The sequence below is a fragment of the Panulirus ornatus genome, chromosome 54, assembly GCF_036320965.1.
Source record: "Panulirus ornatus isolate Po-2019 chromosome 54, ASM3632096v1, whole genome shotgun sequence".
Taxonomy (NCBI): Eukaryota; Metazoa; Arthropoda; class Malacostraca; order Decapoda; family Palinuridae; genus Panulirus; species Panulirus ornatus.
Window position 1 is genome coordinate 6,508,272 of NC_092277.1, and position 12,261 is coordinate 6,520,532.

General features: G+C 42.5%; 1 long non-coding RNA gene across 1 annotated transcript in view; it reads right to left on the minus strand.

The window, feature by feature from the left end:
* The window catches only part of LOC139765367 (uncharacterized), a 191,464-nt gene that overhangs the window by 88,604 nt on the left and 90,599 nt on the right, over positions 1 to 12,261 (minus strand). The window lies entirely within an intron of this gene.

A 12,261-nucleotide genomic window follows, 5' to 3' on the forward strand; every position in this document is an offset into this window, starting at 1 on the left:
CTCTTTTCCTTGTGAGCCTTTCAACCTCCTGTATGTTCAGGCCCCAATCGCTCAAAATGTCTCTCACTTCTCGTTCCCTCCATTTCATATTGCAAATAAAAGTTCTGTAGACACTAATTCTAAATACTTTTAGTTAGAACACTTCATTAACATAGCTACTTCTAAGCCTAGTCAAAATAAATTAAGCTATATTACTTCTTATTTCCTCGCGTGTCGAAGAAGTCGACTAGAGGGGACGGGAGCAGGGGGCCAGAAATCCTCCCCTCCTTGTATTTTTAACTTTCTAAAATGGGAAACAGAAGAAGGAGTCACGCGGGGAGTGCTCATCCTCCTCGAAGGCTCAGACTGGGGTGTCTAAATGTGTGTGGATGTAACCAAAATGTGAAAAAAGGAGAGATAGGTAGTATGTTTGAGGAAAGAAACCTGGATGTTTTGGCTCTGAGTGAAACGAAGCTCAAGGGTAAAGGGGAAGAGTGGTTTGGGAATGTCTTGGGAGTAAAGTCAGGGGTTAGTGAGAGGACAAGAGCAAGGGAAGGAGTAGCAATACTCCAGAAACAGGAGTTGTGGGAGTATGTGATAGAATGTAAGAAAATAAATTCTCGATAAATATGGGTAAAACTGAAAGTTGATGGAGAGAGATGGGTGATTATTGGTGCATATGCACCTGGGCATGAGAAGAAAGATCATGAGAGGCAAGTGTTTTGGGAGCAGCTGAATGAGTGTGTTAGTGGTTTTGATGCACGAGACCGGGTTATAGTGATGGGTGATTTGAATGCAAAGGTGAGTAATGTGGCAGTTGAGGGAATAATTGGTATACATGGGGTGTTCAGTGTTGTAAATGGAAATGGTGAAGAGCTTGTAGATTTATGTGCTGAAAAAGGACTGGTGATTAGGAATACCTGGTTTAAAAAGCGAGATATACATAAGTATACGTATGTAAGTAGGAGAGATGGCCAGAGAGCATTATTGGATTACGTGTTAATTGACAGGCGTGCGAAAGAGAGACTTTTGGATGTTAATGTGCTGAGAGGTGCAACTGGAGGGATGTCTGATCATTATCTTGTGGAGGCTAAGGTGAAGATTTGTATGGGTTTTCAGAAAAGAAGAGTGAATGTTGATGTGAAGAGGGTGGTGAGAGTAAGTGAGCTTGGGAAAGAGACTTGTGTGAGGAAGTACCAGGAGAGACTGAGTACAGAATGGAAAAAGGTGAGAACAATGGAAGTAAGGGGAGTGGGGGAGGAATGGGATGTATGTAGGGAATCAGTGATGGATTGCGCAAAAGATGCTTGTGGCATGAGAAGAGTGGGAGGTGGGTTGATTAGAAAGGGTTGTGAGTGGTGGGATGAAGAAGAAAGATTATTAGTGAAAGAGAAGAGAGAGGCATTTGGACGATTTTTGCAGGGAAAAAATGCGATTGAGTGGGAGATGTATAAAAGAAAGAGACAGGAGGTCAAGAGAAAGGTGCAAGAGGTGAAAAAGAGGGCAAATGAGAGTTGGGGTGAGAGAGTATCATTAAATTTTAGGGAGAATAAAAAGATGTTCTGGAAGGAGATAATAAAGTGCATAAGACAAGGGAGCAAATGGGAACTTCAGTGAAGGGCGCAAATGGGGAGGTGATAACAAGTAGTGGTGATGTGAGAAGATGGAGTGAGTATTTTGAAGGTTTATTGAATGTGTTTGATGACAGAGTGGCAGATATAGGGTGTTTTGGTCGAGGTGGTGTGCAAAGTGAGAGGGTTAGGGAAAATGATTTGGTAAACAGAGATAGGGAAAATGATTTGGTAAACAGAGATGAGGTAGTAAAAGCTTTGCGGAAGATGAAAGCCGGCAAGGCAGCAGGTTTGGATGGTATTGCAGTGGAATCTATTAAAAAAAGGGGTGACTGTATTGTTGACTGGTTGGTAAGGTTATTTAATGTATGTATGACACATGGTGAATTGCCTGAGGATTGGCGGAATGCGTGCATAGTGCCATTGTACAAAGGCAAAGGGGGTAAGAGTGAGTGCTCAAATTACAGAGGTATAAGTTTGTTGGGTATTCCTGGTAAATTATATGGGAGGGTATTGATTGAGAGGGTGAAGGCATGTACAGAGCATCAGATTGGGGAAGAGCAGTGTGGTTTCAGAAGTGGTAGAGGATGTGTGGATCAGGTGTTTGCTTTGAAGAATGTATGTGAGAAATACTTAGAAAAGCAAATGGATTTGTATGTAGCATTTATGGATCTGGAGAAGGCATATGATAGAGTTGATAGAGATGCTCTGTGGAAGGTATTAAGAATATATGGTGTGGGAGGAAAGTTGTTAGAAGCAGTGAAAAGTTTTTATCGAGGATGTAAGGCATATGTACGTGTCGGAAGAGAGGAAAGTGATTGGTTCTCAGTGAATGTAGGTTTGCGGCAGGGGTGTGTGATGTGTCCATGGTTGTTTAATTTGTTTATGGATGGGGTTGTTAGGGAGGTAAATGCAAGAGATTTGGAAAGAGGGGCAAGTATGAAGTCTGTTGTGGATGAGAGAGCTTGGGAAGTGAGTCAGTTGTTGTTCGCTGATGATACAGCACTGGTGGCTGATTCATGTGAGAAACTGCAGAAGCTGGTGACTGAGTTTGGTAAAGTGTGTGAAAGAAGAAAGTTAAGAGTAAATGTGAATAAGAGCAAGGTTATTAGGTACAGTAGGGTTGTGGGTCAAGTCAGTTGGGAGGTAAGTTTGAATGGAGAAAAACTGGAGGAAGTAAAGTGTTTTAGATATCTGGGAGTGGATCTGGCAGCAGATGGATCCATGGAAGCGGAAGTGAATCATAGGGTGGGGGAGGGGGCGAAAATCCTGGGAGCCTTGAAGAATGTGTGGAAGTCGAGAACATTATCTCGGAAAGCAAAAATGGGTATGTTTGAAGGAATAGTGGTTCCAACAATATTGTATGGTTGCGAGGCGTGGGCTATGGATAGAGTTGTGCGCAGGAGGGTGGATGTGGTGGAAATGAGATGTTTGAGGACAATGTGTGGTGTGAGGTGGTTTGATCGAGTAAGTAATGTAAGGGTAAGAGAGATGTGTGGAAATAAAAAGAGCATGGTTGAGAGAGCAGAAGAGGGTGTTTTGAAATGGTTTGGGCGCATGGAAAGAATGAGTGAGGAAAGATTGACCAAGAGGATATATGTGTCGGAGGTGGAGGGAACGAGGAGAAGTGGGAGACCAAATTGGAGGTGGAAAGATGGAGTGAAAAAGATTTTGTGTGATCGGGGCCTGAACATGCAGGAGGGTGAAAGGAGGGCAAGGAATAGAGTGAATTGGATCGATGTGGTATACCAGGGTTGACGTGGTGTCAGTGGATTGAATCAGGGCACGTGAAGCGTCTGGGGTAAACCATGGAAAGTTGTGTGGGGCCTGGATATGGAAAGGGAGCTGTGGTTTCGGGCATTATTGCGTGGCAGCTAGAGACTGAGTGTGAACGAATGGGGCCTTTGTTGTCTTTTCCTAGTGATACCTCGCACACATGAGGGGGGAGGGGGAAGGTATTCCATGTGTGGCGAGGTGGCGATGGGAGTGAATGGGGCAGACAGTGTGAATTGTGTGCATGGGTATATATGTATGTGTCTGTGTATGTATATATATGTGTACATTGAGATGTATAGGTATGTATATTTGCGTGTGTGGACGTGTGTGTGTATACATTGTGTATGGGGATGGGTTGGGCCATTTCTTTCCTCTGTTTCCTTGCGCTACCTCGCAAACGCGGGAGACAGCGACAAAGCAAAAAAAAAAAAAAACTTCTTATTTCACTCAATTAATCAGAAGCTTTTCCTTCCAGTTATTTAACTAAACCAATGCTTTCACATTTAGACAAAATTGAATTTTTTCTGAAACAACCAGATATCAAAAGACTTGTTTGGCATTTCACGAATAGAAAGTTATTAGAAAAATATTTATTAATAAGACAACCTTAACTTTTAAGCTATTCTTTTTTCAACACTTCTAATTTATCTAAATAATTTAATTCTCCTTAATACAAAAGGTACAAAATTTTAAATTTTCTTTTTTCAAATTAAACTTTTCATCATATTCAAACTTTCCCTCACGATACTTTTAAACTATAGCACAAATCCAAATTCACAAATTTCTAAATAACTTCAATTCAAAAAGAATTTTTCTTAAATACAAAATCTACCAAATATAAACAAGTCTACATTTGAACTAAGTTTATTCATTTATTTATTTTGATTAGAAAGGGTAGTGAGTGGTGGGATGAAGAAGTAAGATCATTAGTGAAAGAGAAGAGAGAGGCATTTGGACGATTTTTACATGGAAATAATGCAAATGAGTGGGAGATGTATAAAAGAAAGAGGCAAGAGGTCAAGAGAAAGGTGCAAGAGGTGAAAAAGAGGGCAAATGAGAGTTGGGGTGAGAGAGTATCATTAAATTTTAGGGAGAATAAAAAGATGTTTTGGAAGGAGGAAAATAAAGTGCGTAAGACAAGGGAACAAATGGGAACTTCAGTGAAGGGGGCTAATGGGGAGGTGATAACAAGTAGTGGTGATGTGAGAAGGAGATGGAGTGAATATTTTGAAAGTTTGTTGAATGTGTTTGATGATAGAGTGGCAGATATAGGGTGTTTTGGTCAAGGTGATGTGCAAAGTGAGAGAGTTAGGGAGAATGATTTGGTAAACAGAGAGGAGGTAGTGAAAGCTTTGCAGAAGATGAAAGCCGGCAAGGCAGCGGGTTTGGATAGTATTGCAGTGGAATTTATTAAAAAAGGGGGTGACTGTATCATTGATTGGTTGGTAAGGTTATTTAATGTATGTATGACGCATGGTGAGGTGCCTGAGGATTGGCGGAATGCTTGCATAGTACCATTGTACAAGGGCAAAGGGGATAAAAGAGAGTGCTTAAATTACAGTGGGAAAAGTTTGTTGAGTATTTCTGGGAAATTATATGGGAGGGTATTGACTGAGAGGGTGAAAGCATGTACAGAGCATCAGACTGGGGAAGAGCAGTGTGGTTTCAGAAGTGGCAGACGATGTGTGAATCAGGTGTTTGCTTTGAAGAATGTATGTGAGAAATACTTGGAAAAGCAAATGGATTTGTATGTAGCATTTTTGGATCCGGAGAAGGCATATGATAAGAGTTGATTGAGATGCTCTGTGGAAGGTATTGAGAATATATAGTGTGGGAGGCAAGTTGGTAGAAGCAGTGAAAAGCTTTTATCGAGGATGTAAGGCATGCGTACGTGTAGGAAGAGAGGAAAGTGATTGGTTCTCAGTGAATGTAGGTTTGCGGCAGGGGTGTGTGATGTCTCCATGGTTGTTTAATTTGTTTATGGATGGGGTTGTTAGGGAGGTGAATGCAAGAGTTTTGGAAAGAGGGGCAAGTATGAAGTCTTTTGTGGATGAGAGAGCTTGGGGAGTGAGTCAGTTGTTGTTCGCTGATGATACAGCGCTGGTGGCTGGTTCATGTAAGAAACTGCAGAAGCTGGTGACTGAGTTTGGTAAAGTGTGTGAAAGAAGAAAGTTGAGAGTAAATGTGAATAAGAGCAAGGTTATTAGGTACAGTAAATAAATAAATACTATTTTGCTTCGTCGCTGTCTCCCGCGTTAGTGAGGTAGCGCAAGGAAACAGACAAAAGAATGGCCCAACCCACCCACATACACATGTATACACATACACGTCCACACACGCAAATATACATACCTATACATCTCAACATATACATATATATACACACACAGACATATACAAGTATACACATGTACATAATTTATACTGTCTGCCTTTATTCATTCCCATCGCCACCCCACCACACGTGAAATAACACCCCCCTCCCCCTGCATGTACGCGAGGTAGCAATAGGAAAGGACAACAAAGACCCCATTCGTTCACACTCAGTCTCTAGCTGTCATGTAATAATGCACCAAAACCACAGCTCCCTTTCCACATCCAGGCCCCACAGAACTTTCCATGGTTTACCCCAGACGCTTCACATGCCCTGGTTCAATCCATTGACAGCATGTTGACCCCAGTATACCACGTTGTCCAGTTCACTCTATTCCTTGCACGCCTTTCACCCTCCTGCATGTTGAGGCCCCAATCACTCAAAATCTTTTTCACTCCATCTTTCCACCTCCAATTTGGTCTCCCATTTCTAGTTCCCTCCACCTCTGACACATATCCTCTTGGTCAATCTTTCCTCACTCATTCTCTCCATGTGACCAAACCATTTCAAAATACCCTCTTCCACTCTCTCAACCACACTCTTTCTACTACCACACATCTCTATTACTCTATCATTACTTACTCGATCAAACCACCTCACACCACTTATTGTCCTCAAGCATCTCATTTCCAGCACATCCACCCTCCTCCACACAACTCTATCCAGAGCCCACACCTCGCAACCATATAACATTGTTGGAACCACTATTCCTTCAAACATACCCATTTTTGATTTCCGAGATAATGTTCTCGACTTCCACACATTCTTCAATGCTCCCAGAACTTTTGCCCCCCTCCCCCACCCTATGATTCACTTCCGCTTCCATGGTTCCATCCGCTGCCAAATCCACTCCCAGATATCTAAAACACTTAACTTCCTCCAGTTTTTCTGCATTCAAACTTACCTCCCAATTGACTTGTCCCTCAACCCTACTGTACCTAATAACCTTGCTCTTATTCACATTTACTCTCAGATTTCTTCTTTCACACACTACCAAACTCAGTCACCAGCTTCGGCAGTTTCTCACCCGAATCAGCCACCAGCACTGTATCATCAGCGAACAACAACTGACTCATTTCCCAAGCTCTCTCATCTACAACAGACTGCATACTTGCCCCTTTCCAAAACTCTTACATTTACCTCCCTAACAACCCCATCCATAAACAATTTATACAACCATGGAGACATCACACACCCCTGCCACAAATCTATATTCACTGAGAACCAATCACTTTCCTCTCTTTCTACACGTACACATTCCTTACATCCTCGATAAAAACTTTTCACTGCTTCTAGCAACTTGCCTCCCACACCATATATTCTTAATACCTTCCACAGAGCATCTCTATCAACTCTATCATATGCCTTCTCCAGATCCATAAATGCTACATACAAATCCATTTGCTTTTCTAACAGTTCTCACATGCATTCTTGAAAGCAAACACCTGATCCACTTATCCTCTACCACTTCTGAAACCACACTGCTCTTCCCCAGTCTGATGCTCTGTACATGCCTTCACCCTCTCAATCAATACCCTCCCATATAATTTCCCAGGAATACTCAACAAACTTATACCTCTGTAATTTGAGCACTCACTTTTATCCCCTTTGCCTTTATACAATGGCATTTTGCAAGCATTCCACCAATCCTCAGGCACCTCACCATGGGTCATTCATACATTAAATAACCTTACTAACCAGTCAACAATACAGTCACCCCCTTTTTTAATATATTCCACTGAAATACCATCCAAACCCACTGCCATGCTGGCTTTCATCTTCTGCAAAGCTTTTACTACCTCTTCTCTGTTTATCAAATCATTTTCCCTAACTCTCTCCCTTAGCACACCACCTAGACCAAAACACCCTATATGTGTCACTGTATCATCAAACAAATTCAGCAGACCTTCAGAGTACTCACTCCATCTCCTTCTCACATCACCACTACTTGTTATCACCTCCTCATTAGCCCCCTTCACTGAAGTTCCCATTTGTTCCCTTGTCTTATGCACTTTATTTACCTCCTTCCAAAACATCTTTTTATTCTCCCAAAAATTTAATGATACTCTCTCACCCCAACTCTCATTTGCCCTCTTTTTCACTTCTTGCACCTTTCTCTTGACCTCCTGCCTCTTTCTTTTATACATCTCCCACTCTTTTGCATTATTTCCTTGCAAAAATCGTCCAAATGCCTCTCTCTTCTCTTTCACTAATAGTCTTACTTCTTCATCCCACCACTCACTACCCTTTCTAATCTGCCCACCACCTACGCTTCTCATGCCACAAACATCTTTTGTGCAAGCCATCACTGCTTCCCTAAATACATCCCATTCCTCCTCACTCCCCTTACGTCCTTTGTTCTCACCTTTTTCCATTCTGTACTCAGTCTCTCCTGGTACTACCTCACACAAGTCTCCTTCCCAAGCTCACTTACTCTCACCACTCTTTTCACCCCAACATTCTCTCTTCTTCTCTGTAAAACCTCTACAAATCTTCACCTTCACCTCCACAAGATATTGATCAGATATCCCTCCAGTTGCACCTCTCAGAACTTTAACATCTATAAGTCTCTCTTTCGTGTGCCTATCAATTAACACGTAATCCAATAACGCTTTCTGGCCATCTCTCCTACTTACATATATATACTTATGTACATCTCTCTTTTTAAACCAGGTATTCCCAATCACCAGTCCTTCTTCAGCACATAGATCTACAAGCTCTTCACCATTTCCATTTAAAACACTGAACATCCCCTTTACACCAATTATTCCCTCAACTGCCACATTACTCACCTTTGCATTCAAATCACCCATCACTATAACCCGGTCTCGTGTATCAAAACTACTAACACACTCATTCAGCTGCTCCCAAAACACTTGCCTCTCATGATCTATCTTCTCATGCCTAGGTGCATATGCACAAATAATCACCCATCTCTCTCCATCAACTTTCAGTTTTACCCATATCAGTCTGGAGTTTACTTTCTTACACTCTATGACATACTCCCACCACTCCTGCTTCAGGAGTAGTGCTACTCCTTCCCTTGCTCTTGTCCTCTCACTAACCCCTGACTTTACTCCCAAGACATTCCCAAACCACTCTTCCCCTTTACCCTTGAGCTTCGTTTCACTCAGAGCCAAAACATCCACGTTCCTTTCCTGAAACATACTACCTATCTCTCCTTTTTTCTCATCTTGGTTACATCCACACACATTTAGACACCCCAATCAGAGCCTTCGAGGAGGATCAAGGTGAAGCTCAAGGGTGAAGGGGAAGAGTGGTTTGGGAATGTCTTGGGAGTAAAGTCAGGGGTTAGTGAGAGGACAAGAGCAAGGGAAGGAGTAGCAGTACTCCTGAAACAGGAGTTGTGGGAGTATGTGATAGAATGTAAGAAAGTAAATTCTCGATTAATTTGGGTAAAACTGAAAGTTGATGGAGAGAGATGGGTGATTATTGGTGCATATGCACCTGGGCATGAGAAGAAAGATCATGAGAGGCAAGTGTTTTGGGAGCAGCTGAATGAGTGTGTTAGTGGTTTTGATGCACGAGACCGGGTTATAGTGATGGGTGATTTGAATGCAAAGGTGAGTAATGTGGCAGTTGAGGGAATAATTGGTATACATGGGGTGTTCAGTGTTGTAAATGGAAATGGTGAAGAGCTTGTAGATTTATGTGCTGAAAAAGGACTGATGATTGGGAATACCTGGTTTAAAAAGCGAGATATACATAAGTATACTTATGTAAGTAGGAGAGATGGCCAGAGAGCGTTATTGGATTACGTGTTAATTGACAGGCGTGCGAAAGAGAGACTTTTGGATGTTAATGTGCTGAGAGGTGCAACTGGAGGGATGTCTGATCATTATCTTGTGGAGGCTAAGGTGAAGATTTGTATGGGTTTTCAGAAAAAAAGAGTGAATGTTGGGGTGAAGAGGGTGGTGAGAGTAAGTGAGCTTGGGAAGGAGACTTGTGTGAGGAAGTACCAGGAGAGACTGAGTACAGAATGGAAAAAGGTGAGAACAATGGAAGTAAGGGGAGTGGGGGAGGAATGGGATGTATTTAGGGAATCAGTGATGGATTGCGCAAAAGATGCTTGTGGCATGAGAAGAGTGGGAGGTGGGTTGGTTAGAAAGGGTAGTGAGTGGTGGGATGAAGAAGTAAGAGTATTAGTGAAAGAGAAGAGAGAGGCATTTGGACGATTTTTGCAGGGAAAACATGCAATTGAGTGGGAGACGTATAAAAGAAAGAGACAGGAGGTCAAGAGAAAGGTGCAAGAGGTGAGAAAAAGGGCAAATGAGAGTTGGGGTGAGAGAGTATCATTAAATTTTAGGGAGAATAAAAAGATGTTCTGGAAGGAGGTAAATAAAGTGCGTAAGACAAGGGAGCAAATGGGAACTTCAGTGAAGGGCGCAAATGGGGAGGTGATAACAAGTAGTGGTGATGTGAGAAGGAGATGGAGTGAGTATTTTGAAGGTTTGTTGAATGTGTTTGATGATAGAGTGGCAGATATAGGGTGTTTTGGTCGAGGTGGTGTGCAAAGTGAGAGGGTTAGGGAAAATGATTTGGTAAACAGAGAAGAGGTAGTAAAAGCTTTGCGGAAGATGAAAGCCGGCAAGGCAGCAGGTTTGGATGGTATTGCAGTGGAATTTATTAAAAAAGGGGGTGACTGTATTGTTGACTGGTTGGTAAGGTTATTTAATGTATGTATGACTCACGGTGAGGTGCCTGAGGATTGGCGGAATGCGTGCATAGTGCCATTGTACAAAGGCAAAGGGGATAAGAGTGAGTGCTCAAATTACAGAGGTATAAGTTTGTTGAGTATTCCTGGTAAATTATATGGGAGGGTATTGATTGAGAGGGTGAAGGCATGTACAGAGCATCAGATTGGGGAAGAGCAGTGTGGTTTCAGAAGTGGTAGAGGATGTGTGGATCAGGTGTCTGCTTTGAAGAATGTATGTGAGAAATACTTAGAAAAGCAAATGGATTTGTATGTAGCATTTATGGATCTGGAGAAGGCATATGATAGAGTTGATAGAGATGCTCTGTGGAAGGTATTAAGAATATATGGTGTGGGAGGCACGTTGTTAGAAGCAGTGAAAAGTTTTTATCGAGGATGTAAGGCATGTGTACGTGTAGGAAGAGAGGAAAGTGATTGGTTCTCAGTGAATGTAGGTTTGCGGCAGGGGTGTGTGATGTCTCCATGGTTGTTTAATTTGTTTATGGATGGGGTTGTTAGGGAGGTGAATGCAAGAGTTTTGGAAAGAGGGGCAAGTATGAAGTCTGTTGGGGATGAGAGAGCTTGGGAAGTGAGTCAGTTGTTGTTCGCTGATGATACAGCGCTGGTGGCTGATTCATGTGAGAAACTGCAGAAGCTGGTGACTGAGTTTGGTAAAGTGTGTGAAAGAAGAAAGTTAAGAGTAAATGTGAATAAGAGCAAGGTTATTAGGTACAGTAGGGTTGAGGGTCAAGTCAATTGGGAGGTGAGTTTGAATGGAGAAAAACTGGAGGAAGTGAAGTGTTTTAGATATCTGGGAGTGGATCTGGCAGCGGATGGAACCATGGAAGCAGAAGTGGATCATAGGGTGGGGGAGGGGGCGAAAATTCTGGGAGCCTTGAAGAATGTGTGGAAGTCGAGAACATTATCTCGGAAAGCAAAAATGGGTATGTTTGAAGGAATAGTGGTTCCAACAATGTTGTATGGTTGCGAGGCGTGGGCTATGGATAGAGTTGTGCGCAGGAGGATGGATGTGCTGGAAATGAGATGTTTGAGGACAATGTGTGGTGTGAGGTGGTTTGATCGAGTAAGTAACGTAAGGGTAAGAGAGATGTGTGGAAATAAAAAGAGCGTGGTTGAGAGAGCAGAAGAGGGTGTTTTGAAATGGTTTGGGCACATGGAGAGAATGAGTGAGGAAAGATTGACCAAGAGGATATATGTGTCGGAGGTGGAGGGAACGAGAAGAGGGAGACCAAATTGGAGGTGGAAAGATGGAGTGAAAAAGATTTTGTGTGATCGGGGCCTGAACATGCAGGAGGGTTAAAGGAGGGCAAGGAATAGAGTGAATTGGAGCGATGTGGTATACCGGGGTTGATGTGCTGTCAGTGGATTGAATCAGGGCATGTGAAGCGTCTGGGGTAAACCATGGAAAGCTGTGTAGGTATGTATATTTGCGTGTGTGGACGTATGTATATACATGTGTATGGGGGTGGGTTGGGCCATTTCTTTCGTCTGTTTCCTTGCGCTACCTCGCAAACGCGGGAGACAGCGACAAAGCAAAAAAAAAAAGAAAAAAAAATTATTTTACTTTGTCGCTGTCTCCCGCGTCTGCGAGGTAGCGCAGGGAAACAGACGAAAGAATAGCCCAACCCACCCACATACACATGTATATACATACACGTCCACGTACGCAAATATACATACCTATACATCTCAACGTATACATATATATATACACACACAGACATATACATATATACACATGTACATAATTCATACTGTCTGCCCTTATTCATTTCCCATCGCCACACCGCCACACTGAAATAACAACCCCCTCCCCCCTCATGTGC